This window comes from Acipenser ruthenus, chromosome 23, assembly GCF_902713425.1.
Source record: "Acipenser ruthenus chromosome 23, fAciRut3.2 maternal haplotype, whole genome shotgun sequence".
Classification (NCBI taxonomy): Eukaryota; Metazoa; Chordata; class Actinopteri; order Acipenseriformes; family Acipenseridae; genus Acipenser; species Acipenser ruthenus.
In genome coordinates this window covers 17,146,740-17,171,752 of record NC_081211.1, presented here as the reverse complement: position 1 = coordinate 17,171,752, position 25,013 = coordinate 17,146,740, and the positions used below count along the sequence as shown (strand labels likewise).

General features: G+C 43.6%; 4 non-coding genes across 4 annotated transcripts; all 4 read right to left on the bottom strand.

The window, feature by feature from the left end:
- Window positions 1–1,284: 1,284 nt before the first annotated feature.
- On the bottom strand, window positions 1,285–1,357 carry trnav-aac (transfer RNA valine (anticodon AAC)). Its single transcript has one exon. It is a non-coding gene; the product is annotated as a tRNA-Val (tRNA).
- A 6,731-nt stretch (window positions 1,358–8,088) lies between these two features.
- Window positions 8,089–8,161, bottom strand: trnav-cac (transfer RNA valine (anticodon CAC)). The gene has a single exon. It is a non-coding gene; the product is annotated as a tRNA-Val (tRNA).
- A 709-nt stretch (window positions 8,162–8,870) lies between these two features.
- trnad-guc (transfer RNA aspartic acid (anticodon GUC)) lies at window positions 8,871–8,942 on the bottom strand. The gene has a single exon. It is a non-coding gene; the product is annotated as a tRNA-Asp (tRNA).
- Window positions 8,943–11,280: 2,338 nt separating this feature from the next.
- On the bottom strand, window positions 11,281–11,353 carry trnav-aac (transfer RNA valine (anticodon AAC)). The gene has a single exon. It is a non-coding gene; the product is annotated as a tRNA-Val (tRNA).
- Window positions 11,354–25,013: the final 13,660 nt, after the last annotated feature.

Sequence of the window (25,013 nt, the reverse complement as noted above, 5' to 3'; positions counted from 1 at the left end):
CAATATGTTGTCACCTGTTCCATCAAAACATTACACACAAAAGACAACATTCCTCCGCCCAGGAGAGCAACCACCAAGAAAAGGTGTTAAAACCAATCCTCGCCCAGGACAACTGGAAGCTGCTAGAGACTGGAAAATGCTGGCAGATGTTGGTCAACGGCTTATTTTTCCACCTGAGATTGCCACCACTAACCTTCAACCAGATATTGTCTTGTGGTCTGGATCAGCACGCCTTGTTCACCTGGTAGAGTTAACAGTGCCATGGGAGGATGCTGTAGATGAGGCGTATGAGAGTAAGAAACTGCGGTATGCTCAACTAGCCACTGAAGCAGAACAGCGAGGATGGAGAGTTCGGGTTTACCCAGTGGAAGTGGGTTGTCGAGGATTTGTGGCACACTCTACAACCCGGTTTCTCAGAGACGTCGGATTCAGTGGTCAAGAGTTGCGTCGCACAGTGAAGAACTTATCTGAAGCAGCAGAGAGGAGCAGCAACTGGCTGTGGTTGAGACGGAAAGATTCTGGCTGGGGATCTCAAGCACAATAGAAAGAAAGAAACGTTGATGTACAGGTAAGTAAGCTGGGCTGAGTTGAGTGGGGGACGGAGGGGGGTGATGCTGGGACGCCAGAATCACCGCCGAGCCCTCTTGAGGTGTCGTGGGCTAGTCGACGAAACACTGAGGATGGAAGGTGCCCACTTGAAAACCCCAGAGATGTACCCTACTTAGCTCAATCCAGACGGTTGTCATGCTGATGCGCTGGGGAGGCCGCACTATGGTTGATCCCCGGAGCCAGCATCGCAGCCGTTGTGTGTGCTGATGCGCCAGGGAGGCAAAATAAGCTGATCCCTGGAGCCAGCATTACACTTCAGCCATTAACACACACAGAAGGATATCTACATCATCATATGGAAGGAAACGTAAATGGATGGAGACACATATGTAACACATTAGTTTACTATAAAGCTACGTCTTAGTTGGTGCTTATCTTGGCGAGAGCCGAGTTCAAAGCAGCATGAAGTTTTAACATCTACTCTCGTGTAATGGAAATCATATACACGTGTTTCCACACCAGGGATCTTTCGCGTGTGAGGCGAACGTGATAACCACTACACTACGGAAACATTTCACAAACTGCTGTAACCGCTTATCAAATACAATGAACTTCAAATACATACAAATAATGCACTATAGTGCAGTTTTCGATACGTGTAATATGATATAAGAAGTATATTGTTACAAAATGTATTTGTAACGGGTTGTTATTTTAAAATAAATTTAAAAAAACTGTTTCCGCCCGGTCTCGAACCGGGGACCTTTCGCGTGTTAGGCGAACGTGATAACCACTACACTACGGAAACGTATTCTTTGTTGTTTTGTTTTTAGCCAGTATATTTTATCGGCAAATTAACGCTACTACTACTAAATGGGATAAACAGACATATTCCCACTGAAAAGTATAGACTATTAAAGTGATGATACGGCTGTACTTAGAAAATGAACTAAACACGTGCATCACCAGCGACCTGTAGCACTTGCTGTGTTCAGTACTTGAGAGATGTTTTCAATGAAGTTTCCGTAGTGTAGTGGTTATCACGTTCGCCTCACACGCGAAAGGTCCCCGGGCGGAAACATTTTTTTTTGTATTATTATTTTTTCAGTGGTCTCCATTTGTTGCATTTTCAACGTTTAAAACCCATAGTTTTTTTTTTTTTTTAAATGCAACGGTAAATGTATCATAGCGATAGCAGCGTTTGTTGTAACTTTTTGTTACCACCAATGCATTCACTCTGAGTCTGTTTGAGCTGTGTAGGCAGTGCCACCTGGTACAGCGATCTGATACTAAAACGTATTTTGGTAACTTGGAGAACGAATACCTTGGGTTGAGCAATACTGTTGGGTGGAAACGGCGCTGCAGGGGTGAATAACATTTGCATACCCATAATGCACTTTGACGGGGCTTCCTTGAACAGGCTTCGAAATGTAAATGCAGTTACGGGAATGTATACAGACATACATTTTGTTTTAAAAGCATTTAAAATACCTTTAAAAACACCAAGACAATTGTGCTTTGTACAAGATTAAAACAGACACAGATTAAAATCAACATGATAAAACCTGTGCTGCTTTAAAAGTGACTGGAAAAAAAGAACTATCTATAAAAAACAGTGTATGTGAGCGCTGGGGAGTGCTCTCTTCAAAAAGTTCAGAAGGTGAACATAAAACAGAACAATAAACTATAAATCTAAAACTAAAGGGACAGGGGCAAAGGTACTGTGTATAAAACTGTGTGTTAAAATTCTAAAATTTTAAAACACTTAAAATGTAACTTTTAATAGTTTACATTAAAAATCTTAAAGATACGTAAATACAAAACAAAACCAAATAAAACATTCAAAATAAATCAAAAACAAGAGAGTCCATAAAACTGAAACAAAAAGACTACATAAAACCAGGGCACCGTTCAAAAACGGTCATGCCAGCTAAAAAGGGCGGAATGCTGGCATGACAAAATAAATAAAAGGCTTAGCGGTGTATAGTACAACCGGTTCTACTATACATACACAACTAAGACACCCACTTTCTTAGTGTGATCAAGAAGACTGCAGTCTGTAACAAATGTTACTTTGAATAGCACGCCCATTTATCATACCAACACTACACACTGCAATTCTATTATTTCACAACACAAGAAAAAAATTAGTTGAAACTCATAAATGTTCCTCTCCACGGAAATCTTTAGTAAAATACTCTTTTATTGAGATTTTACTTTTTTTTTTTTTTTATTACATTTACACCCATTCGTTTTTTCATTCATTTTACTTTTCTTTTAAAGATGACATTCATACAGACATACATTTTGTTTTAAAAGCATTTAAAACACATTTAAAAACACCAAGACAATTGTGCTTTGTACATGGTTAAAACAGACACAGATTAAAGTCAACATGAAAAAAACCTGTGCTGTTTTAAAAGTGACTGGAAAAAAAGAACCATCTATAAAAAACCAGTGCTTGTGAGGGCCGGGGAGTGCTCTCTAAAAAAGTTCAAAAGTGAACATAAAACAGAATAAAACTATAGAACTAAAATCAGGGACAGGGGAAAAGGGACAGTGTGTAAAACAGTGAGTTAAAATTCTAAAATTTTAAAACACTTAAAATGTAACTTTTAATAGCTAACATTAAAAATCTTTTAGATACATAAAACAAAACAAAACAAAACAAAATCAAATAAGACATTCAAAATAAATCAAATCACAGTCCATAAAACTGAAACAAAAAGACTACATAAAACCAGGGCACCGTTCAAAAACGGTCATGCCAGCTAAAAGGGGCGGAATGCTGGCATGACAAAATAAATAAAAGGCTTAGCGGTGCCCCGTAGTCCCGCTCCTAGGAGCTAGCGGTTCCAGTTTTTTCCTTCATTCCATCTTCACGTCCTGAAGTCCGGCGATCCTCCACTCCGCGCAGGCCTTGTCCTTCCCGAGGGTCCGGATGTCCAGAATTACAAAGTCCTTGATAAGAGTTTGTGCCCTTCTGGTCGTGGTGATAGTGTCTAGCTCCTGCTTGTGATAGACACAGACTTTACGGCCTTCCCACAGGATCTGCTTGACAACATTGATGACACACCAAACGCACTTAGCTGTGCTGGTATCGATTCCTCCCGCAGGCCCATAGAGCACAGTCTCAGCGGTCATCTTGGCCGTGTCAGCAAACCTGTTTAGGAAGACAGAGACAGAGAGCCAGACACTGCCAGCCACATCACACTCCCAGAAGATATGGGCTGGTGTTTCTCTCTTGCGGCACTTTGCATAGGGGCATGTTTCTACTTGGGCTAGTCCCCTCCTGAACATGAACGCTCGAGTGGGGAGTGCACTGTGGACGGTGTTCCATGCTATATCCTTCTGGACATTACTGAGGCAGCTGTGAGACACATTCTCCCAGATTTTTTGGCTTTGGGTGAGGGAGAAAGTAGCTACTTTTTCAATTTCCTGGGAACCGGCAAGATATTTAGTTACAGCCTTGTATTCCCAGGAGGCCAATTTTGCTTTATCTAAGCCCAATTTATATATAGTGTCCCTTAAGGTTCTATAATACAATGGGGGGTCCCAGGAGTACGGCACAGTGTTATCAATAGTGCAGAGGCCCAAGGCCCTGAGACAGGTGGCAAAATAGAAACGATTCATGTAACATACCTTCCTGTCCAGGGCCTGGATGTTCTTGATAGTTTGCGTGAGCCCCTGCACTCGGGTGAGCTGCACAACGTCCGGGACCCCCTTACCTCCCTTCTTGTCGGCTTTACTCAGGGTGGCTCGCTTTACCCTCTCCATCTTGCTGCCCCAGATAAAGCGGTGGATAATGCGGTCCACCACTTTTTTGGTGGTCCTGTCTGGGGGAAAGATTTTTCCTACATAAGAGAGGATGGGGAACAGTATAGACTTGGTTATTAATACTCTACCCGTCATTGTTAAGGATCTTGTGCTCCATCCGCCAATCTTTTTACGGACCTGGTTAATGGCTGCCGTCCAGCTCTGGGCCCCCGAGCTATTGTTCTCGAAAATGAGGCCCAGAATCTTGATTTTGTCCTTTTTGACAGGGTACATGTCCGACAGTTCCCTATCTACCTGCCAATTTTTAGACACGTAGACTTCGCTCTTGGACTTATTAATCACTGCCCTGGTCGCCGTGCAGTACTTCTCAAGGATATTACTAATCCGAGGTACCGACGATGTGTTGGTACAAATGAGTGACACATCGTCCATATATGCTGTTGTTTTGACCTGGACCCCGTTGGATCCAGGCAGCTGGAAACCAGTTATATTGGTATCCCTACGAATTGCCTGCAGGAGGGGTTCAATGCACATGACATATAGCAGTGGGGATAGTGGGCAACCCTGTCTGACCCCTGACTGGATAGATATTTTACCAGTCAGGTGTCTGTTCACCAAGACTCGGGTACTAATGTTTGTATAGATGGTTTTAACCCACTCCCTAAGTCCAGGAGCGAATTTCATCTGGTCCATCACTTTGTACATATATTCATGGCTTACCCTATCGAACGCCTTCTCCTGGTCAAGGTTGAACAGGCAGAGGGGATGGTTCCGTTCTCTAGAATAAGCCAGAATGTCCCTTGTTAACATTAAAATATCGGTGATGGACCTCCCTGGGACGCCACAAGCCTGGTCGGGGCCAATGACCAAAGGGAGGTGTACTTGTAGCCGGAGCATCAGAGCTTTGGCTAGTATCTTGTAATCGACGCAAAGGAGGCTGATTGGGCGCCAATTCCGTAGATCTTTAACTTCCCCTTTCTTATGAAGGAGAGTAATTACACTCTCCCGCATAGAAGGGCCCAACCGCTTCTCCCTGTAGACCGCTCTGTAGACCTCCGCTAAATGGACTTTTAGCGTGTCCCAAAAAAGATGGTAATACTCACCCGGGATGCCATCTGGACCTGGCGTCTTACCGGTGTTCATGGTCTTAACCGCCTGGGTGAGCTCCTCCAGCGTGAGTTCTGGGTCCTTCTCCTCCTCCTCGTCGTCCCGCACTGAGTCAGGCTCCAACTGGCTCAGGAACCACTCTATCAGGGTGTCATCTGTAGCTTTGATGTTATATAGGTCCCTATAGAAGTTCTCTACCACTTTTTTCACTCCCTCACTATCCTCTACTATCCTCCCCCTGCTGTCGAGCATGGAGGACATCAAGTGCCGCTTCTCCCTCGTTTTCTGGAAGAAGAAGCGAGTACACTTTTCGTCTTCCTCCATTTTTTGCACTTTTGCATTGTGCATGACCTTTCGTTGTTCCTCCCTACAAAGCACTGAAAGATCTAGCTTGGTCTGGGCTATCTCGTCGCTTACAGGGAACCCCCGAAGCTGAAGCAGGCTCAGACGCTGGAGGGCAGCATTCAGGTATTTATATTTGGCCCTCCTTTCTTTTGCTTTCCTCTTGCCTGCTGCTATGAAATAACCCTTAGTTCTCATTTTGACCATCTCCCACCACTCTATAGGGGAGTTGAATAGGTCACGCAAAGTGGTCCACTCAACAAGCCTGCTCTTTAATTTCCAGACCCCTGACCTCATCTGGGAGGTCTGAGGGACCTGCAATGTTTCTGCATCAGAGGAGCTACTGGAGGAGCTAGTGGAGTAGCTGTTGTACTCTCTCTCTGGGCTGGGGGAAGGGGTCCTCGTAAAACGGGACATGTCTCGGGGGCGGGGGGATGAGGGGGGTGCTGGTGATGATGGTGGTGCTGGAGTCTGGGTTTTGGATACTGTTGGTGGTGATGTGGACTGATCTTTGTTACTTGCTCCCTCTTCCTGCTCAGGCCTAGGCTTGTTCGTATTTGCCTTGCTGGCTCTGGCCATGTTGGCATAGGAAGAGGGGCAGTCCTTAAACAGGTGCCCCTTCTTTCCACACAAATTGCACTGCCTCTCTTCTCTGCAGTGGCTGGTCTCGTGGGGGGCGCCGCAGTTCCTGCACTTGACTACAGTACATGCGGCCGCCAGGTGTCCTAATTCCCCACATTTCCTGCAGAGTTTTGGCATCCCATTATAGAATACCAGCCCTCTGTTGGGCCCTAACACTATGGAGTTTGGAATGTGGCGGACGCCTCCAATGCCTGATGGATCAACATTAAGGCGTACCAGCCACTTTCTGGCTCCTGTCCAAACCCCATCTTCGTCTGTAATTTTCCTCCCTTCTGATGACACCCTCCCATAGCGGTTAAGCCATGTTGTAATATCATAGTCGCTAACAGCCTCATTGAAAAATTGGACAGTAACAACTTTCATTTCTCTGTCTGTCAGTGCATCCACACAAAATTCTTTGTATGGAGCGAGATATTTATTCTCCCCCCAAAAGGACCACATTTCTTGTAACTTTTGGGGGTTCCTAAAACTGACCTCAAACACTTCCTTAAGCCCTGGCAATTTCACCAAACAATTCAAGTCAGAAGGGGAAAAACCCATACCCCTCTGAAGAATGGTCCGGTTGAACTCCAGTCTCGTCAGTCCTGGTTCCGTTTCCTCTTGATGGTTTCTTGTGAAACGCACCGCATTGTGCCTCCTGGTCTCCTGGGTTGGCCGGAACGCCATCCTTCAGCTGGCTCCTCCGATTGGGGTGGGAGAAGCCTCTGGACGTCCGGGTTGTCTCTCTCTACGGAAAAGAGACAACGTAAGCAGCAAATCTGGGCAGTTGAAGGAACTATTACTTTAGTCCCTGAGGAGATGGTCGCCTCGCAAGAGGGACCCCCTCCCCAGGTGAACGGTGTCCTTCCCTGGCGGAGTAGGGGGCGCTGCTTGGCACCGAGACCACGTAGGAAGAATCGTGGCTGTGACGCCTCCTCGGGGTTGTTAGAAATGGATTTAATAAAGTAATTGTGTTGCTATTTTATTCTAATACAGTTGAAGTTCATGGAACAGAATTCAAGTTATAATTTGTTCCATTGTTTTATCTCTAACGCTACTAACACATCTAATAATACGCAGTTATAACCATTTTGTTTTTCTAATCACTTCACACTGTTAAAGCACCAATGTGGTGGTGCTGTGTCGGGGGTCTTGCTGGTAGACATCGGCCCATATGAGTGTAACACTCGACCCAGTGTCCTCCAGCGCAGTGCAGGAGACCCCCTCTTTGCTGACCAGGACGCGACGGAAGTCCAGCACCGAGTCCTGCCTACAGTACCACCGCCATGGCCAAGTAACATGATAGTAACTGGAAGGTAAGGATTCTGTGAAGATTTATAATTTGAGAGCCTAGTTATTCCTGTGCTAAAAAAAAAATTAAAAAAATCAGGGCCTGCCTTATGATTGCTATAATCGATATTAGTCCGGTTGAACACATTTTCTAGTAAAATCATAAATACTGTTTCAGGTGGCACTGCCTACGCAGCACAAACTTAGAAATCAGTCAGACTCGACTTAGAGTGAACGCATTGGTCGTAACAAGAAGTTACAACAAGCGCTGCTATCGCTATGATACATTTACGCTTGCATTTAAAAAAAATAAATACATAATTAACCCACGGGTTTTAACCGTACACAAATAAAATGCAACAAATGGAGACCACTGAAAAATAATAATACAGAAAAAATAGCTGTTTCCGCCCGGTTTCGAACCGGGGACCTTTCGCGTGTGAGGCGAACGTGATAACCACTACACTACGGAAACTTCATGGAAGACAGCGCTCAAGCACTGAACACAGCAAGTGCTACAGGTCGCTGGTGATGCACGTGTTCATTTTCTAAGTACAGGCGTATTTTCACTAATAGTCTATACTTTTCAATGGGAAGAATATGTCTGTTTATCCCATTTAGTTGTAATAGCGTTAATTTGCCGTTCAACTTTCAAATAGTTGAGTTTTAGGTAAAACATACTGACTAAAAACATAACGACGCAGAATACGTAGTATAGTGATTATCACGTCCGCCTAACACGCATAACATACTCCCGACTTTTAAGAATGTGTTTGTTAACATTTATGTATTTAGCTTTTTCTATTTACAGAGCTGCCCCTTTCGTCATAGTCACGCCCCCTTAGTGACTCTCCATGGCCTCTCTTAAGTTTCTATTTTTTTTTTTTTTTTTTTTACAAAACACTTTATTTCAGTGAGGACAAACTGTTTTAGCAATACAAATAGTCTATAAAAATGATATTCTGAAATGTACAAAAGCACAGGTAAAATAATATAATATATAGTCAACACAACGAATAATACTGTAAATATGGTACGGCGGGTAAGGATTACGTATATAGGTATAGATATAAAAAAAAAAAGCAAATATACATCATATCTGGTAAATAATTGTCAACTACATTTTGTGCGGAAAATATTTAAGGAGAGTTTTAAAAAAATAAAATAAAAAAATAAAACAACTTCTCCCCGTCGGGGAATTGAACCCCGGTCTCCCGCGTGACAGGCGGGGATACTGACCACTATACTAACGAGGAATGCGTAAACAGTAATCGTTCTGTACTCACAGGAAGACCGCCCTAAACGATTTCCCATTCATTCTTTAAGGTAGTGCTAAACCACTACGGATGTAATACTGCTGCCGCCACAACATGATTTTGGCGCTGTTGTGCAGGTCTGTGCTAAACTTAATGTATTGAGTTGTGCAGATCTACCAAGAGATGGCACTAAAGAGCATGAAGCGTTTCGTCTGCTTCGGCTCAGTGAATTTTGCGAACCTAATGATTCAGAGACTTCACTTCCCTTCCCACCATCACTAATTGCACGAATGGTTGAGTGATTGGATGAAAGTGGGGTACAACCGGTTCTACTATACATACACAACTAAGACACCCACTTTCTTAGTGTGATCAAGAAGACTGCAGTCTGTAACCAATGTTACTTTGAATAGCAAGCCTATTTATCATACCAACACTACACACTGCAATTCTATTATTTTACAACACAAGGAAGCCCCGCCAAAGCAGGGCATCAAAAAATTAGTTGCAACTCATAAATGTTCCTCTCCACGGAAATCTTTATTGAGATTTTACATTTTTTTACATTTACACCCATTCGTTTTTTCATTCATTTTACATTTCTTTTAAAGATGACATTCATGCATACAGACAGACATACATTTTGTTTTAAAAGCATTTAAAACACATTTAAAAACACCAAGACAACTGTGCTTTATACATGGTTAAAACAGACACAGATTAAAATCGACATGAAAAAAACCTGTGCTGCTTTAAAAGTGACTGGAAAAAAAGAACCATCTATAAAAAACCAGTGCTTGTGAGGGCCGGGGAGTGCTCTCTAAAAAAGTTCAAAAGTGAACATAAAACTATAGATCTAAAACAGGGACAGGGGAAAAGGGACAGTGTATAAAACAGTGAGTTAAAATTCTAAAATTTTAAAACACTTAAAATGTAACTTTTAATAGTTGACATTAAAAATCTTTTAGATACGTAAATACAAAACAAAACCAAATAAAACATTCAAAATAAATCAAAAACAAGAGAGTCCATAAAACTGAAACAAAAAGACTACATAAAACCAGGGCACCGTTCAAAAACGGTCATGCTAGCTAAAAGGGGCGGAATGCTGGCATGACAAAATAAATAAAAGGCTTAGCGGTGTATAGTACAACCGGTTCTACTATACATACACAACTAAGACACCCACTTTCTTAGTGTGATCAAGAAGACTGCAGTCTGTAACAAATGTTACTTTGAATAGCACGCCCATTTATCATACCAACACTACACACTGAAATTCTATTATTTTACAACACAAGGAAGCCCCGCCAAAGCAGGGCATCAAAAAATTAGTTGAAACTCATAAATGTTCCTCTCCACGGAAATCTTTAGTAAAATACTCTTTTATTGAGATTTTACATTTTTTACATTTACACCCATTCGTTTTTTCATTCATTTTACATTTCTTTTAAAGATGACATTCATGCATACAGACATACATTTTGTTTTAAAAGCATTTAAAATACATTTAAAAACACCAAGACAATTGTGCTTTGTACATGGTTAAAACAGACACAGATTAAAATCAACATGAAAAAAACCTGTGCTGTTTTAAAAGTGACTGGAAAAAAAGAACCATCTATAAAAAACCAGTGCTTGTGAGGGCCGGGGAGTGCTCTCTAAAAAGGTTCAAAAGTGAACATAAAACTAGATCTAAAACAGGGACAGGGGAAAATGGACAGTGTATAAAACAGTGAGTTAAAATTCTAAAATTTTAAAACACTTAAAATGTAACTTTTAATAGTTTACATTAAAAATCTTAAAGATACATAAAACAAAACAAAACAAAACAAAATCAAATAAGACATTCAAAATAAATCAAATCACAGTCCATAAAACTGAAACAAAAAGACTACATAAAACCAGGGCACCGTTCAAAAACGGTCATGCCAGCTAAAAGGGGCGGAATGCTGGCATGACAAAATAAATAAAAGGCTTTTAGACACATATGTAACACATTAGTTTACTATAAAGCTACGTCTTAGTTGGTGCTTATCTTGGCGAGAGCCGAGTTCAAAGCAGCATGAAGTTTTAACATCTACTCTCGTGTAATGGAAATCATATACACGTGTTTCCACACCAGGGATCTTTCGCGTGTGAGGCGAACGTGATAACCACTACACTACGGAAACATTTCACAAACTGCTGTAACCGCTTATCAAATACAATGAACTTCAAATACATACAAATAATGCAGTATAGTGCAGTTTTCGATACGTGTAATATGATATAAGAAGTATATTGTTACAAAATGTATTTGTAACGGGTTGTTATTTTAAAATAAATTTAAAAAAACTGTTTCCGCCCGGTCTCGAACCGGGGACCTTTCGCGTGTTAGGCGAACGTGATAACCACTACACTACGGAAACGTATTCTTTGTTGTTTTGTTTTTAGCCAGTATATTTTATCGGCAAATTAACGCTACTACTACTAAATGGGATAAACAGACATATTCCCACTGAAAAGTATAGACTATTAAAGTGATGATACGGCTGTACTTAGAAAATGAACTAAACACGTGCATCACCAGCGACCTGTAGCACTTGCTGTGTTCAGTACTTGAGAGATGTTTTCAATGAAGTTTCCGTAGTGTAGTGGTTATCACGTTCGCCTCACACGCGAAAGGTCCCCGGGCGGAAACATTTTTTTTTGTATTATTATTTTTTCAGTGGTCTCCATTTGTTGCATTTTCAACGTTTAAAACCCATAGGTTTTTTTTTTTTTTTTTAAATGCAACGGTAAATGTATCATAGCGATAGCAGCGTTTGTTGTAACTTTTTGTTACCACCAATGCATTCACTCCGAGTCTGTTTGAGCTGTGTAGGCAGTGCCACCTGGTACAGCGATCTGATACTAAAACGTATTTTGGTAACTTGGAGAACGAATACCTTGGGTTGAGCAATACTGTTGGGTGGAAACGGCGCGGCAGGGGTGAATCACATTTGCATACCCATAATGCACTTTGACGGGGCTTCCTTGAACAGGCTTCGAAATGTAAATGCAGTTACGGGAATGTATACAGACATACATTTTGTTTTAAAAGCATTTAAAATACCTTTAAAAACACCAAGACAATCGTGCTTTGTACAAGATTAAAACAGACACAGATTAAAATCAACATGATAAAACCTGTGCTGCTTTAAAAGTGACTGGAAAAAAAGAACTATCTATAAAAAAACAGTGTATGTGAGCGCTGGGGAGTGCTCTCTTCAAAAAGTTCAGAAGGTGAACATAAAACAGAACAATAAACTATAAATCTAAAACTAAAGGGACAGGGGCAAAGGTACTGTGTATAAAACTGTGTGTTAAAATTCTAAAATTTTAAAACACTTAAAATGTAACTTTTAATAGTTGACATTAAAAATCTTTTAGATACGTAAATACAAAACAAAACCAAATAAAACATTCAAAATAAATCAAAAACAAGAGAGTCCATAAAACTGAAACAAAAAGACTACATAAAACCAGGGCACCGTTCAAAAACGGTCATGCCAGCTAAAAGGGGCGGAATGCTGGCATGACAAAATAAATAAAAGGCTTAGCGGTGTATAGTACAACCGGTTCTACTATACATACACAACTAAGACACCCACTTTCTTAGGGTGATCAAGAAGACTGCAGTCTGTAACAAATGTTACTTTGAATAGCACGCCCATTTATCATACCAACACTACACACTGCAATTCTATTATTTTACAACACAAGGAAGCCCCGCCAAAGCAGGGCATCAAAAAATTAGTTGAAACTCATAAATGTTCCTCTCCACGGAAATCTTTAGTAAAATACTCTTTTATTGAGATTTTACATTTTTTACATTTACACCCATTCGTTTTTTCATTCATTTTACATTTCTTTTAAAGATGACATTCATGCATACAGACATACATTTTGTTTTAAAAGCATTTAAAATACATTTAAAAACACCAAGACAATTGTGCTTTGTACATGGTTAAAACAGACACAGATTAAAATCAACATGAAAAAAACCTGTGCTGTTTTAAAAGTGACTGGAAAAAAAGAACCATCTATAAAAAACCAGTGCTTGTGAGGGCCGGGGAGTGCTCTCTAAAAAAGTGAACATAAACCTAGATCTAAAACAGGGACAGGGGACATTCTAAAATTTTAAAATACTTAAAATGTAACTTTTAATAGTTGACATTAAAAATCTTTTAGATACGTAAATACAAAACAAAACCAAATAAAACATTCAAAATAAATCAAAAACAAGAGAGTCCATAAAACTGAAACAAAAAGACTACATAAAACCAGGGCACCGTTCAAAAACGGTCATGCCAGCTAAAAGGGGCGGAATGCTGGCATGACAAAATAAATAAAAGGCTTAGCGGTGTATAGTACAACCGGTTCTACTATACATACACAACTAAGACACCCACTTTCTTAGTGTGATCAAGAAGACTGCAGTCTGTAACAAATGTTACTTTGAATAGCACGCCCATTTATCATACCAACACTACACACTGCAATTCTATTATTTTACAACACAAGGAAGCCCCGCCAAAGCAGGGCATCAAAAAATTAGTTGAAACTCATAAATGTTCCTCTCCACGGAAATCTTTAGTAAAATACTCTTTTATTGAGATTTTACATTTTTTTACATTTACACCCATTCGTTTTTTCATTCATTTTACATTTCTTTTAAAGATGACATTCATGCATACAGACATACATTTTGTTTTAAAAGCATTTAAAATACATTTAAAAACACCAAGACAATTGTGCTTTGTACATGGTTAAAACAGACACAGATTAAAATCAACATGAAAAAAACCTGTGCTGTTTTAAAAGTGACTGGAAAAAAAGAACCATCTATAAAAAACCAGTGCTTGTGAGGGCCGGGGAGTGCTCTCTAAAAGGTTCAAAAGTGAACATAAAACTAGATCTAAAACAGGGACAGGGGAAAAGGGACAGTGTATAAAACAGTGAGTTAAAATTCTAAAATTTTAAAACACTTAAAATGTAACTTTTAATAGTTTACATTAAAAATCTTAAAGATACATAAAACAAAACAAAACAAAATCAAATAAAACATTCAACGTAAATCAAATAAAAGTCCATAAAACTGAAACAAAAGACTACATAAAACCAGGGCACCGTTGAAAAACGGTCATGCCAGCTAAAAAGGGCGGAATGCTGGCATGACAAAATAAATAAAAGGCTTAGCGGTGCCCCGTAGTCCCGCTCCTAGGAGCTAGCGGTTCCAGTTTTTTCCTTTATTCCATCTTCACGTCCTGAAGTCCGGCGATCCTCCACTCCGCGCAGGCCTTGTCCTTCCCGAGGGTCCGGATGTCCAGAATTACAAAGTCCTTGATAAGAGTTTGTGCCCTTCTGGTCGTGGTGATAGTGTCTAGCTCCTGCTTGTGATAGACACAGACGTTACGGCCTTCCCACAGGATCTGCTTGACAACATTGATGACACGCCAAACGCACTTAGCTGTGCTGGTAGTGATTCCTCCCGCAGGCCCATAGAGCACAGTCTCAGCGGTCATCTTGGCCGTGTCAGCAAACCTGTTTAGGAAGACAGAGACAGAGAGCCAGACACTGCCAGCCACATCACACTCCCAGAAGATATGGGCTGGTGTTTCTCTCTTGCGGCACTTTGCATAGGGGCATGTTTCTACTTGGGCTAGTCCCCTCCTGAACATGAACGCTCGAGTGGGGAGTGCACTGTGGACGGTGTTCCATGCTATATCCTTCTGGACATTACTGAGGCAGCTGTGAGACACATTCTCCCAGATTTTTTGGCTTTGGGTGAGGGAGAAAGTAGCTACTTTTTCAATTTCCTGGGAACCGGCAAGATATTTAGTTACAGCCTTGTATTCCCAGGAGGCCAATTTTGCTTTATCTAAGCCCAATTTATATATAGTGTCCCTTAAGGTTCTATAATACAATGGGGGGTCCCAGGAGTACGGCACGGTGTTATCAATAGTGCAGAGGCCCAAGGCCCTGAGACAGGTGGCAAAATAGAAACGATTCATGTAACATACCTTCCTGTCCAGGGCCTGGATGTTCTTGATAGTTTGCGTGAGCCCCTGCACTCGGGTGAGCTGCACAACGTCCGGGACCCCCTTACCTCCCTTCTTGTCGGCTTTACTCAGGGTGGCTCGCTTTACCCTCTCCATCTTGCTGCCCCAGATAAAGCGGTGGATAATGCGGTCCACCACTTTTTTGGTGGTCCTGTCTGGGGGAAAGATTTTTCCTACATAAGAGAGGATGGGGAACAGTATAGACTTGGTTATTAATACTCTACCCGTCATTGTTAAGGATCTTGTGCTCCATCCGCCAATCTTTTTACGGACCTGGTTAATGGCCGCCGTCCAGCTCTGGGCCCCCGAGCTATTGTTCTCGAAAATGAGGCCCAGAATCTTGATTTTGTCCTTTTTGACAGGGTACATGTCCGACAGTTCCCTATCTACCTGCCAATTTTTAGACACGTAGACTTCGCTCTTGGACTTATTAATCACTGCCCCGGTCGCCGTGCAGTACTTCTCAAGGATATTACTAATCCGAGGTACCGACGATGTGTTGGTGCAAATGAGTGACACATCGTCCATATATGCTGTTGTTTTGACCTGGACCCCGTTGGATCCAGGCAGCTGGAAACCAGTTATATTGGTATCCCTACGAATTGCCTGCAGGAGGGGTTCAATGCACACGACATATAGCAGTGGGGATAGTGGGCAACCCTGTCTGACCCCTGACTGGATAGATATTTTACCAGTCAGGTGCCTGTTCACCAAGACTCGGGTACTAATGTTTGTATATATGGTTTTAACCCACTCCCTAAGTCCAGGAGCGAATTTCATCTGGTCCATCACTTTGTACATATATTCATGGCTTACCCTATCGAACGCCTTCTCCTGGTCAAGGTTGAACAGGCAGAGGGGATGGTTCCGTTCTCTAGAATAAGCCAGAATGTCCCTTGTTAACATTAAAATATCCGTGATGGACCTCCCTGGGACGCCACAAGCCTGGTCGGGGCCAATGACCAAAGGGAGGTGTACTTGTAGCCGGAGCATCAGAGCTTTGGCTAGTATCTTGTAATCCACGCAAAGGAGGCTGATTGGGCGCCAATTCCGTAGATCTTTAACTTCCCCTTTCTTATGAAGGAGAGTAATTACACTCTCCCGCATAGAAGGGCCCAACCGCTTCTCCCTGTAGACCGCTCTGTAGACCTCCGCTAAATGGACTTTTAGCGTGTCCCAAAAAAGATGGTAATACTCACCCGGGATGCCATCTGGACCTGGCGTCTTACCGGTGTTCATGGTCTTAACCGCCTGGGTGAGCTCCTCCAGCGTGAGTTCTGGGTCCTTCTCCTCCTCCTCCTCGTCCCGCACTGAGTCAGGCTCCAACTGGCTCAGGAACCACTCTATCAGGGTGTCATCTGTAGCTTTGATGTTATACAGGTCCCTATAGAAGTTCTCTACCACTTTTTTCACTCCCTCACTATCCTCTACTATCCTCCCCCTGCTGTCGAGCATGGAGGACATCAAGTGCCGCTTCTCCCTCGTTTTCTGGAAGAAGAAGCGAGTACACTTTTCGTCTTCCTCCATTTTTTGCACTTTTGCATTGTGCATGACCTTTCGTTGTTCCTCCCTACAAAGCACTGAAAGATCTAGCTTGGTCTGGGCTATCTCGTCGCTTACAGGGAACCCCCGAAGCTGAAGCAGGCTCAGACGCTGGAGGGCAGCATTCAGGTATTTATATTTGGCCCTCCTTTCTTTTGCTTTCCTCTTGCCTGCTGCTATGAAATAACCCTTAGTTCTCATTTTGACCATCTCCCACCACTCTATAGGGGAGTTGAATAGGTCACGCAAAGTGGTCCACTCAACAAGCCTGCTCTTATAGGCTGCAGCTATGGAGGGGTCATCGAGTAAGGAGGTGTTTAATTTCCAGACCCCTGACCCCATCTGGGAGGTCTGAGGGACCTGCAATGTTACCTGCAGGAGCCTATGGTCAGAGAAGAAGACGGCCTGGGTGTCTACTGCCGTCTTCGTAAGGGAGCTGGTATGCAGGACGAGATCTATACGGGAGAAGGAGGTCCCAGATGAGCTCACCCAGGTAAAGGGAGGCACCAGGTCCTTACCTGCATCACACAGGGAGAAATCAGATATTACGGAGGACAAAACTCTACTAGAGCGGTCGTTGCGTGGCCTGCTCCGGTCTACGTCCCTCAGAGCACAATTGAAGTCACCTGACACGATGACGGGTACGTTCCCCAGCAGGAGTGGACGCAGCTGTGGAAAAAATTGAACTCTTTCGTTTTGGTTAGTGGGTGCGTAGACATTGACCAGTCTGAGGGGAGTGTTGTTGTATGTCACATCCACGCTCAGAATTCTACCAGGTTCTACCTCCCTGCTGCTGCGGGAGGTAATAAATGGGTTTTTAAACAGGATACCTACTCCGTCGGCTCTGGCTATGTTGGAGCCCGACCAGAAGGAGTCCCCCAGGGTCCAACTCTCCTTCAGGTCCCTATAATCAGGGCTCGACGAAATACCACACTCCTGCAGAAAGATGAGATCTGCTTTCAAGTTAGCTAGATAGTTTAGTACATCAAATCTTTTTTGTGTCTCCCTGATGCTCCTGACATTAACAGACACACATATCAGGGCCATCAGGGTAGCTAACAAGAAAAGGAGTCGCTGCGTCCACCCCATAGCGACTATGATTGGGAGGTCGGGACACTCTTCCTACTCTTAGCTCTACGCTTGCTTCGAGGGGGCTTGGGCTTATTTGCAACTCCCATCACCCCTGAGAAGGTACTCACTGCTGCCTCGTCCAAGAAGGCACCGTCTTTATATGCACAGTACGTGGAGTTGTTGGGGCTATTCAACTCCCCACAAGGTAAGTCTGGTGGAACTTGCTCAGGGCCCCTCGGAACGTGTGGGTCAGCTTTGTCCTGGGGGGGGGTTATGACAGACAGCATTCTTTGGCTGTTACCGTCTGTTGAATTGGAGCTGTTAGCAGACTTCTGGCTTACCGCGTCCAGGGGTATTCCCATGTCCTCCAGTGCTGTATCTAGGAGGACCTCTAGGGGGCCCCTGGTTTTGCCCATACAAGGGAGGGGGTCAAGGATGCTTTGAAGGGAGGCCCTTCGCTTGAAGAGGGTCATTGCTACCGAGGTACTGCTGGTCAGGGAAGGTGTTGACCCCGACCTCTCCCTCGGTGCATTAGTGAACACCTCTTCTGCGAGGTGTGCTAGGGTTTGTGCCAACGACTGGGAAGGCTGGCTGGGGATGCCCTGGCTGGCTGCTACCTGCCCACTAGGCGGCAGTGTAGCCGTCCCACTCGCCTCCGTCTCTGCCTGCGAGGGCAAGACTGGGGACTTTGTGTGGACATTAGCTGGTTTTGGATCTATGGGGGCCACCTGCAACTTGCTGTCTTTGATCCTGATCTTCTTTCTTTTCCCCCCCAAGTCTCTACCCTTTCTTTTCCCCACCCTCTGCTGGTTCTTCACTCCCTTCCCCTCCTTCTCACTCTCACTTTCACTGTCGCTTTCGCTTTCCTCCCCCACGGACTCAATCCTTATGGCGTCATAACGAGAGCCGAGGGGGAGTGCTGGCGCTGAGAGGGCCCTACTCAGCGCCAGAAATCTTTAGTAAAATACTCTTTTATTGAGATTTTACATTTTTTACATTTACACCCATTCGTTTTTTCATTCATTTTACATTTCTTTTAAAGATGACATTCATGCATACAGACATACATTTTGTTTTAAAAGCATTTAAAATACATTTAAAAACACCAAGACAATTGTGCTTTGTACATGGTTAAAACAGACACAGATTAAAATCAACATGAAAAAAACCTGTGCTGTTTTAAAAGTGACTGGAAAAAAAGAACCATCTATAAAAAACCAGTGCTTGTGAGGGCCGGGGAGTGCTCTCTAAAAAAGTGAACATAAACCTAGATCTAAAACAGGGACAGGGGACATTCTAAAATTTTAAAATACTTAAAATGTAACTTTTAATAGTTGACATTAAAAATCTTTTAGATACGTAAATACAAAACAAAACCAAATAAAACATTCAAAATAAATCAAAAACAAGAGAGTCCATAAAACTGAAACAAAAAGACTACATAAAACCAGGGCACCGTTCAAAAACGGTCATGCCAGCTAAAAGGGGCGGAATGCTGGCATGACAAAATAAATAAAAGGCTTAGCGGTGTATAGTACAACCGGTTCTACTATACATACACAACTAAGACACCCACTTTCTTAGTGTGATCAAGAAGACTGCAGTCTGTAACAAATGTTACTTTGAATAGCACGCCCATTTATCATACCAACACTACACACTGCAATTCTATTATTTTACAACACAAGGAAGCCCCGCCAAAGCAGGGCATCAAAAAATTAGTTGAAACTCATAAATGTTCCTCTCCACGGAAATCTTTAGTAAAATACTCTTTTATTGAGATTTTACATTTTTTACATTTACACCCATTCGTTTTTTCATTCATTTTACATTTCTTTTAAAGATGACATTCATGCATACAGACATACATTTTGTTTTAAAAGCATTTAAAACACATTTAAAAACACCAAGACAATTGTGCTTTGTACATGGTTAAAACAGACACAGATTAAAATCAACATGAAAAAAACCTGTGCTGTTTTAAAAGTGACTGGAAAAAAAGAACCATCTATAAAAAACCAGTGCTTGTGAGGGCCGGGGAGTGCTCTCTAAAAGTTCAAAAGTGAACATAAAACTATATTACTAAAACAGGGACAGGGGAAAAGGGACAGTGTGTGGAACAGTGAGTTAAAATTCTAAAATTTTAAAACACTTAAAATGTAACTTTTAATAGTTTACATTAAAAATCTTAAAGATACATAAAACAAAACAAAACAAAATCAAATAAAACATTCAACATAAATCAAATAAAAGTCCATAAAACTGAAACAAAAAGACTACATAAAACCAGGGCACCGTTCAAAAACGGTCATGCCAGCTAAAAAGGGCGGAATGCTGGCATGACAAAATAAATAAAAGGCTTAGCGGTGCCCCGTAGTCCCGCTCCTAGGAGCTAGCGGTTCCAGTTTTTTCCTTTATTCCATCTTCACGTCCTGAAGTCCGACGATCCTCCACTCCGCGCAGGCCTTGTCCTTCCCGAGGGTCCGGATGTCCAGAATTACAAAGTCCTTGATAAGAGTTTGTGCCCTTCTGGTCGTGGTGATAGTGTCTAGCTCCTGCTTGTGATAGACACAGACGTTACGGCCTTCCCACAGGATCTGCTTGACAACATTGATGACACGCCAAACGCACTTGGCTGTGCTGGTATCGATTCCTCCCGCAGGCCCATAGAGCACAGTCTCAGCGGTCATCTTGGCCGTGTCAGCAAACCTGTTTAGGAAGACAGAGACAGAGAGCCAGACACTGCCAGCCACATCACACTCCCAGAAGATATGGGCTGGTGTTTCTCTCTTGCGGCACTTTGCATAGGGGCATGTTTCTACTTGGGCTAGTCCCCTCCTGAACATGAACGCTCGAGTGGGGAGTGCACTGTGGACGGTGTTCCATGCTATATCCTTCTGGACATTACTGAGGCAGCTGTGAGACACATTCTCCCAGATTTTTTGGCTTTGGGTGAGGGAGAAAGTAGCTACTTTTTCAATTTCCTGGGAACCGGCAAGATATTTAGTTACAGCCTTGTATTCCCAGGAGGCCAATTTTGCTTTATCTAAGCCCAATTTATATATAGTGTCCCTTAAGGTTCTATAATACAATGGGGGGTCCCAGGAGTACGGCACGGTGTTATCAATAGTGCAGAGGCCCAAGGCCCTGAGACAGGTGGCAAAATAGAAACGATTCATGTAACATACCTTCCTGTCCAGGGCCTGGATGTTCTTGATAGTTTGCGTGAGCCCCTGCACTCGGGTGAGCTGCACAACGTCCGGGACCCCCTTACCTCCCTTCTTGTCGGCTTTACTCAGAGTGGCTCGCTTTACCCTCTCCATCTTGCTGCCCCAGATAAAGCGGTGGATAATGCGGTCCACCACTTTTTTGGTGGTCCTGTCTGGGGGAAAGATTTTTCCTACATAAGAGAGGATGGGGAACAGTATAGACTTGGTTATTAATACTCTACCCGTCATTGTTAAGGATCTTGTGCTCCATCCGCCAATCTTTTTACGGACCTGGTTAATGGCCGCCGTCCAGCTCTGGGCCCCCGAGCTATTGTTCTCGAAAATGAGGCCCAGAATCTTGATTTTGTCCTTTTTGACAGGGTACATGTCCGACAGTTCCCTATCTACCTGCCAATTTTTAGACACGTAGACTTCGCTCTTGGACTTATTAATCACTGCCCCGGTCGCCGTGCAGTACTTCTCAAGGATATTACTAATCCGAGGTACCGATGATGTGTTGGTGCAAATGAGTGACACATCGTCCATATATGCTGTTGTTTTGACCTGGACCCCGTTGGATCCAGGCAGCTGGAAACCAGTTATATTGGTATCCCTACGAATTGCCTGCAGGAGGGGTTCAATGCACACGACATATAGCAGTGGGGATAGTGGGCAACCCTGTCTGACCCCTGACTGGATAGATATTTTACCAGTCAGGTGCCTGTTCACCAAGACTCGGGTACTAATGTTTGTATATATGGTTTTAACCCACTCCCTAAGTCCAGGAGCGAATTTCATCTGGTCCATCACTTTGTACATATATTCATGGCTTACCCTATCGAACGCCTTCTCCTGGTCAAGGTTGAACAGGCAGAGGGGATGGTTCCGTTCTCTAGAATAAGCCAGAATGTCCCTTGTTAACATTAAAATATCCGTGATGGACCTCCCTGGGACGCCACAAGCCTGGTCGGGGCCAATGACCAAAGGGAGGTGTACTTGTAGCCGGAGCATCAGAGCTTTGGCTAGTATCTTGTAATCCACGCAAAGGAGGCTGATTGGGCGCCAATTCCGTAGATCTTTAACTTCCCCTTTCTTATGAAGGAGAGTAATTACACTCTCCCGCATAGAAGGGCCCAACCGCTTCTCCCTGTAGACCGCTCTGTAGACCTCCGCTAAATGGACTTTTAGCGTGTCCCAAAAAAGATGGTAATACTCACCCGGGATGCCATCTGGACCTGGCGTCTTACCGGTGTTCATGGTCTTAACCGCCTGGGTGAGCTCCTCCAGCGTGAGTTCTGGGTCCTTCTCCTCCTCCTCCTCGTCCCGCACTGAGTCAGGCTCCAACTGGCTCAGGAACCACTCTATCAGGGTGTCATCTGTAGCTTTGATGTTATACAGGTCCCTATAGAAGTTCTCTACCACTTTTTTCACTCCCTCACTATCCTCTACTATCCTCCCCCTGCTGTCGAGCATGGAGGACATCAAGTGCCGCTTCTCCCTCGTTTTCTGGAAGAAGAAGCGAGTACACTTTTCGTCTTCCTCCATTTTTTGCACTTTTGCATTGTGCATGACCTTTCGTTGTTCCTCCCTACAAAGCACTGAAAGATCTAGCTTGGTCTGGGCTATCTCGTCGCTTACAGGGAACCCCCGAAGCTGAAGCAGGCTCAGACGCTGGAGGGCAGCATTCAGGTATTTATATTTGGCCCTCCTTTCTTTTGCTTTCCTCTTGCCTGCTGCTATGAAATAACCCTTAGTTCTCATTTTGACCATCTCCCACCACTCTATAGGGGAGTTGAATAGGTCACGCAAAGTGGTCCACTCAACAAGCCTGCTCTTATAGGCTGCAGCTATGGAGGGGTCATCGAGTAAGGAGGTGTTTAATTTCCAGACCCCTGACCCCATCTGGGAGGTCTGAGGGACCTGCAATGTTACCTGCAGGAGCCTATGGTCAGAGAAGAAGACGGCCTGGGTGTCTACTGCCGTCTTCGTAAGGGAGCTGGTATGCAGGACGAGATCTATACGGGAGAAGGAGGTCCCAGATGAGCTCACCCAGGTAAAGGGAGGCACCAGGTCCTTACCTGCATCACACAGGGAGAAATCAGATATTACGGAGGACAAAACTCTACTAGAGCGGTCGTTGCGTGGCCTGCTCCGGTCTACGTCCCTCAGAGCACAATTGAAGTCACCTGACACGATGACGGGTACGTTCCCCAGCAGGAGTGGACGCAGCTGTGGAAAAAATTGAACTCTTTCGTTTTGGTTAGTGGGTGCGTAGACATTGACCAGTCTGAGGGGAGTGTTGTTGTATGTCACATCCACACTCAGAATTCTACCAGGTTCTACCTCCCTGCTGCTGCGGGAGGTAATAAATGGGTTTTTAAACAGGATACCTACTCCGTCGGCTCTGGCTATGTTGGAGCCCGACCAGAAGGAGTCCCCCAGGGTCCAACTCTCCTTCAGGTCCCTATAATCAGGGCTCGACGAAATACCACACTCCTGCAGAAAGATGAGATCTGCTTTCAAGTTAGCTAGATAGTTTAATACATCAAATCTTTTTTGTGTCTCCCTGATGCTCCTGACATTAACAGACACACATATCAGGGCCATCAGGGTAGCTAACAAGAAAAGGAGTCGCTGCGTCCACCCCATAGCGACTATGATTGGGAGGTCGGGACACTCTTCCTACTCTTAGCTCTACGCTTGCTTCGAGGGGGCTTGGGCTTATTTGCAACTCCCATCACCCCTGAGAAGGTACTCACTGCTGCCTCGTCCAAGAAGGCACCGTCTTTATATGCACAGTACGTGGAGTTGTTGGGGCTATTCAACTCCCCACAAGGTAAGTCTGGTGGAACTTGCTCAGGGCCCCTCGGAACGTGTGGGTCAGCTTTGTCCTGGGGGGGGGTTATGACAGACAGCATTCTTTGGCTGTTACCGTCTGTTGAATTGGAGCTGTTAGCAGACTTCTGGCTTACCGCGTCCAGGGGTATTCCCATGTCCTCCAGTGCTGTATCTAGGAGGACCTCTAGGGGGCCCCTGGTTTTGCCCATACAAGGGAGGGGGTCAAGGATGCTTTGAAGGGAGGCCCTTCGCTTGAAGAGGGTCATTGCTACCGAGGTACTGCTGGTCAGGGAAGGTGTTGACCCCGACCTCTCCCTCGGTGCATTAGTGAACACCTCTTCTGCGAGGTGTGCTAGGGTTTGTGCCAACGACTGGGAAGGCTGGCTGGGGATGCCCTGGCTGGCTGCTACCTGCCCACTAGGCGGCAGTGTAGCCGTCCCACTCGCCTCCGTCTCTGCCTGCGAGGGCAAGACTGGGGACTTTGTGTGGACATTAGCTGGTTTTGGATCTATGGGGGCCACCTGCAACTTGCTGTCTTTGATCCTGATCTTCTTTCTTTTCCCCCCCTCGTCTCTACCCTTTCTTTTCCCCACCCTCTGCTGGTTCTTCACTCCCTTCCCCTCCTTCTCACTCTCACTTTCACTGTCGCTTTCGCTTTCCTCCCCCACGGACTCAATCCTTATGGCGTCATAACGAGAGCCGAGGGGGAGTGCTGGCGCTGAGAGGGCCCTACTCAGCGCCAGAAATCTTTAGTAAAATACTCTTTTATTGAGATTTTACATTTTTTACATTTACACCCATTCGTTTTTTCATTCATTTTACATTTCTTTTAAAGATGACATTCATGCATACAGACATACATTTTGTTTTAAAAGCATTTAAAATACATTTAAAAACACCAAGACAATTGTGCTTTGTACATGGTTAAAACAGACACAGATTAAAATCAACATGAAAAAAACCTGTGCTGTTTTAAAAGTGACTGGAAAAAAAGAACCATCTATAAAAAACCAGTGCTTGTGAGGGCCGGGGAGTGCTCTCTAAAAAAGTGAACATAAACCTAGATCTAAAACAGGGACAGGGGACATTCTAAAATTTTAAAATACTTAAAATGTAACTTTTAATAGTTGACATTAAAAATCTTTTAGATACGTAAATACAAAACAAAACCAAATAAAACATTCAAAATAAATCAAAAACAAGAGAGTCCATAAAACTGAAACAAAAAGACTACATAAAACCAGGGCACCGTTCAAAAACGGTCATGCCAGCTAAAAGGGGCGGAATGCTGGCATGACAAAATAAATAAAAGGCTTAGCGGTGTA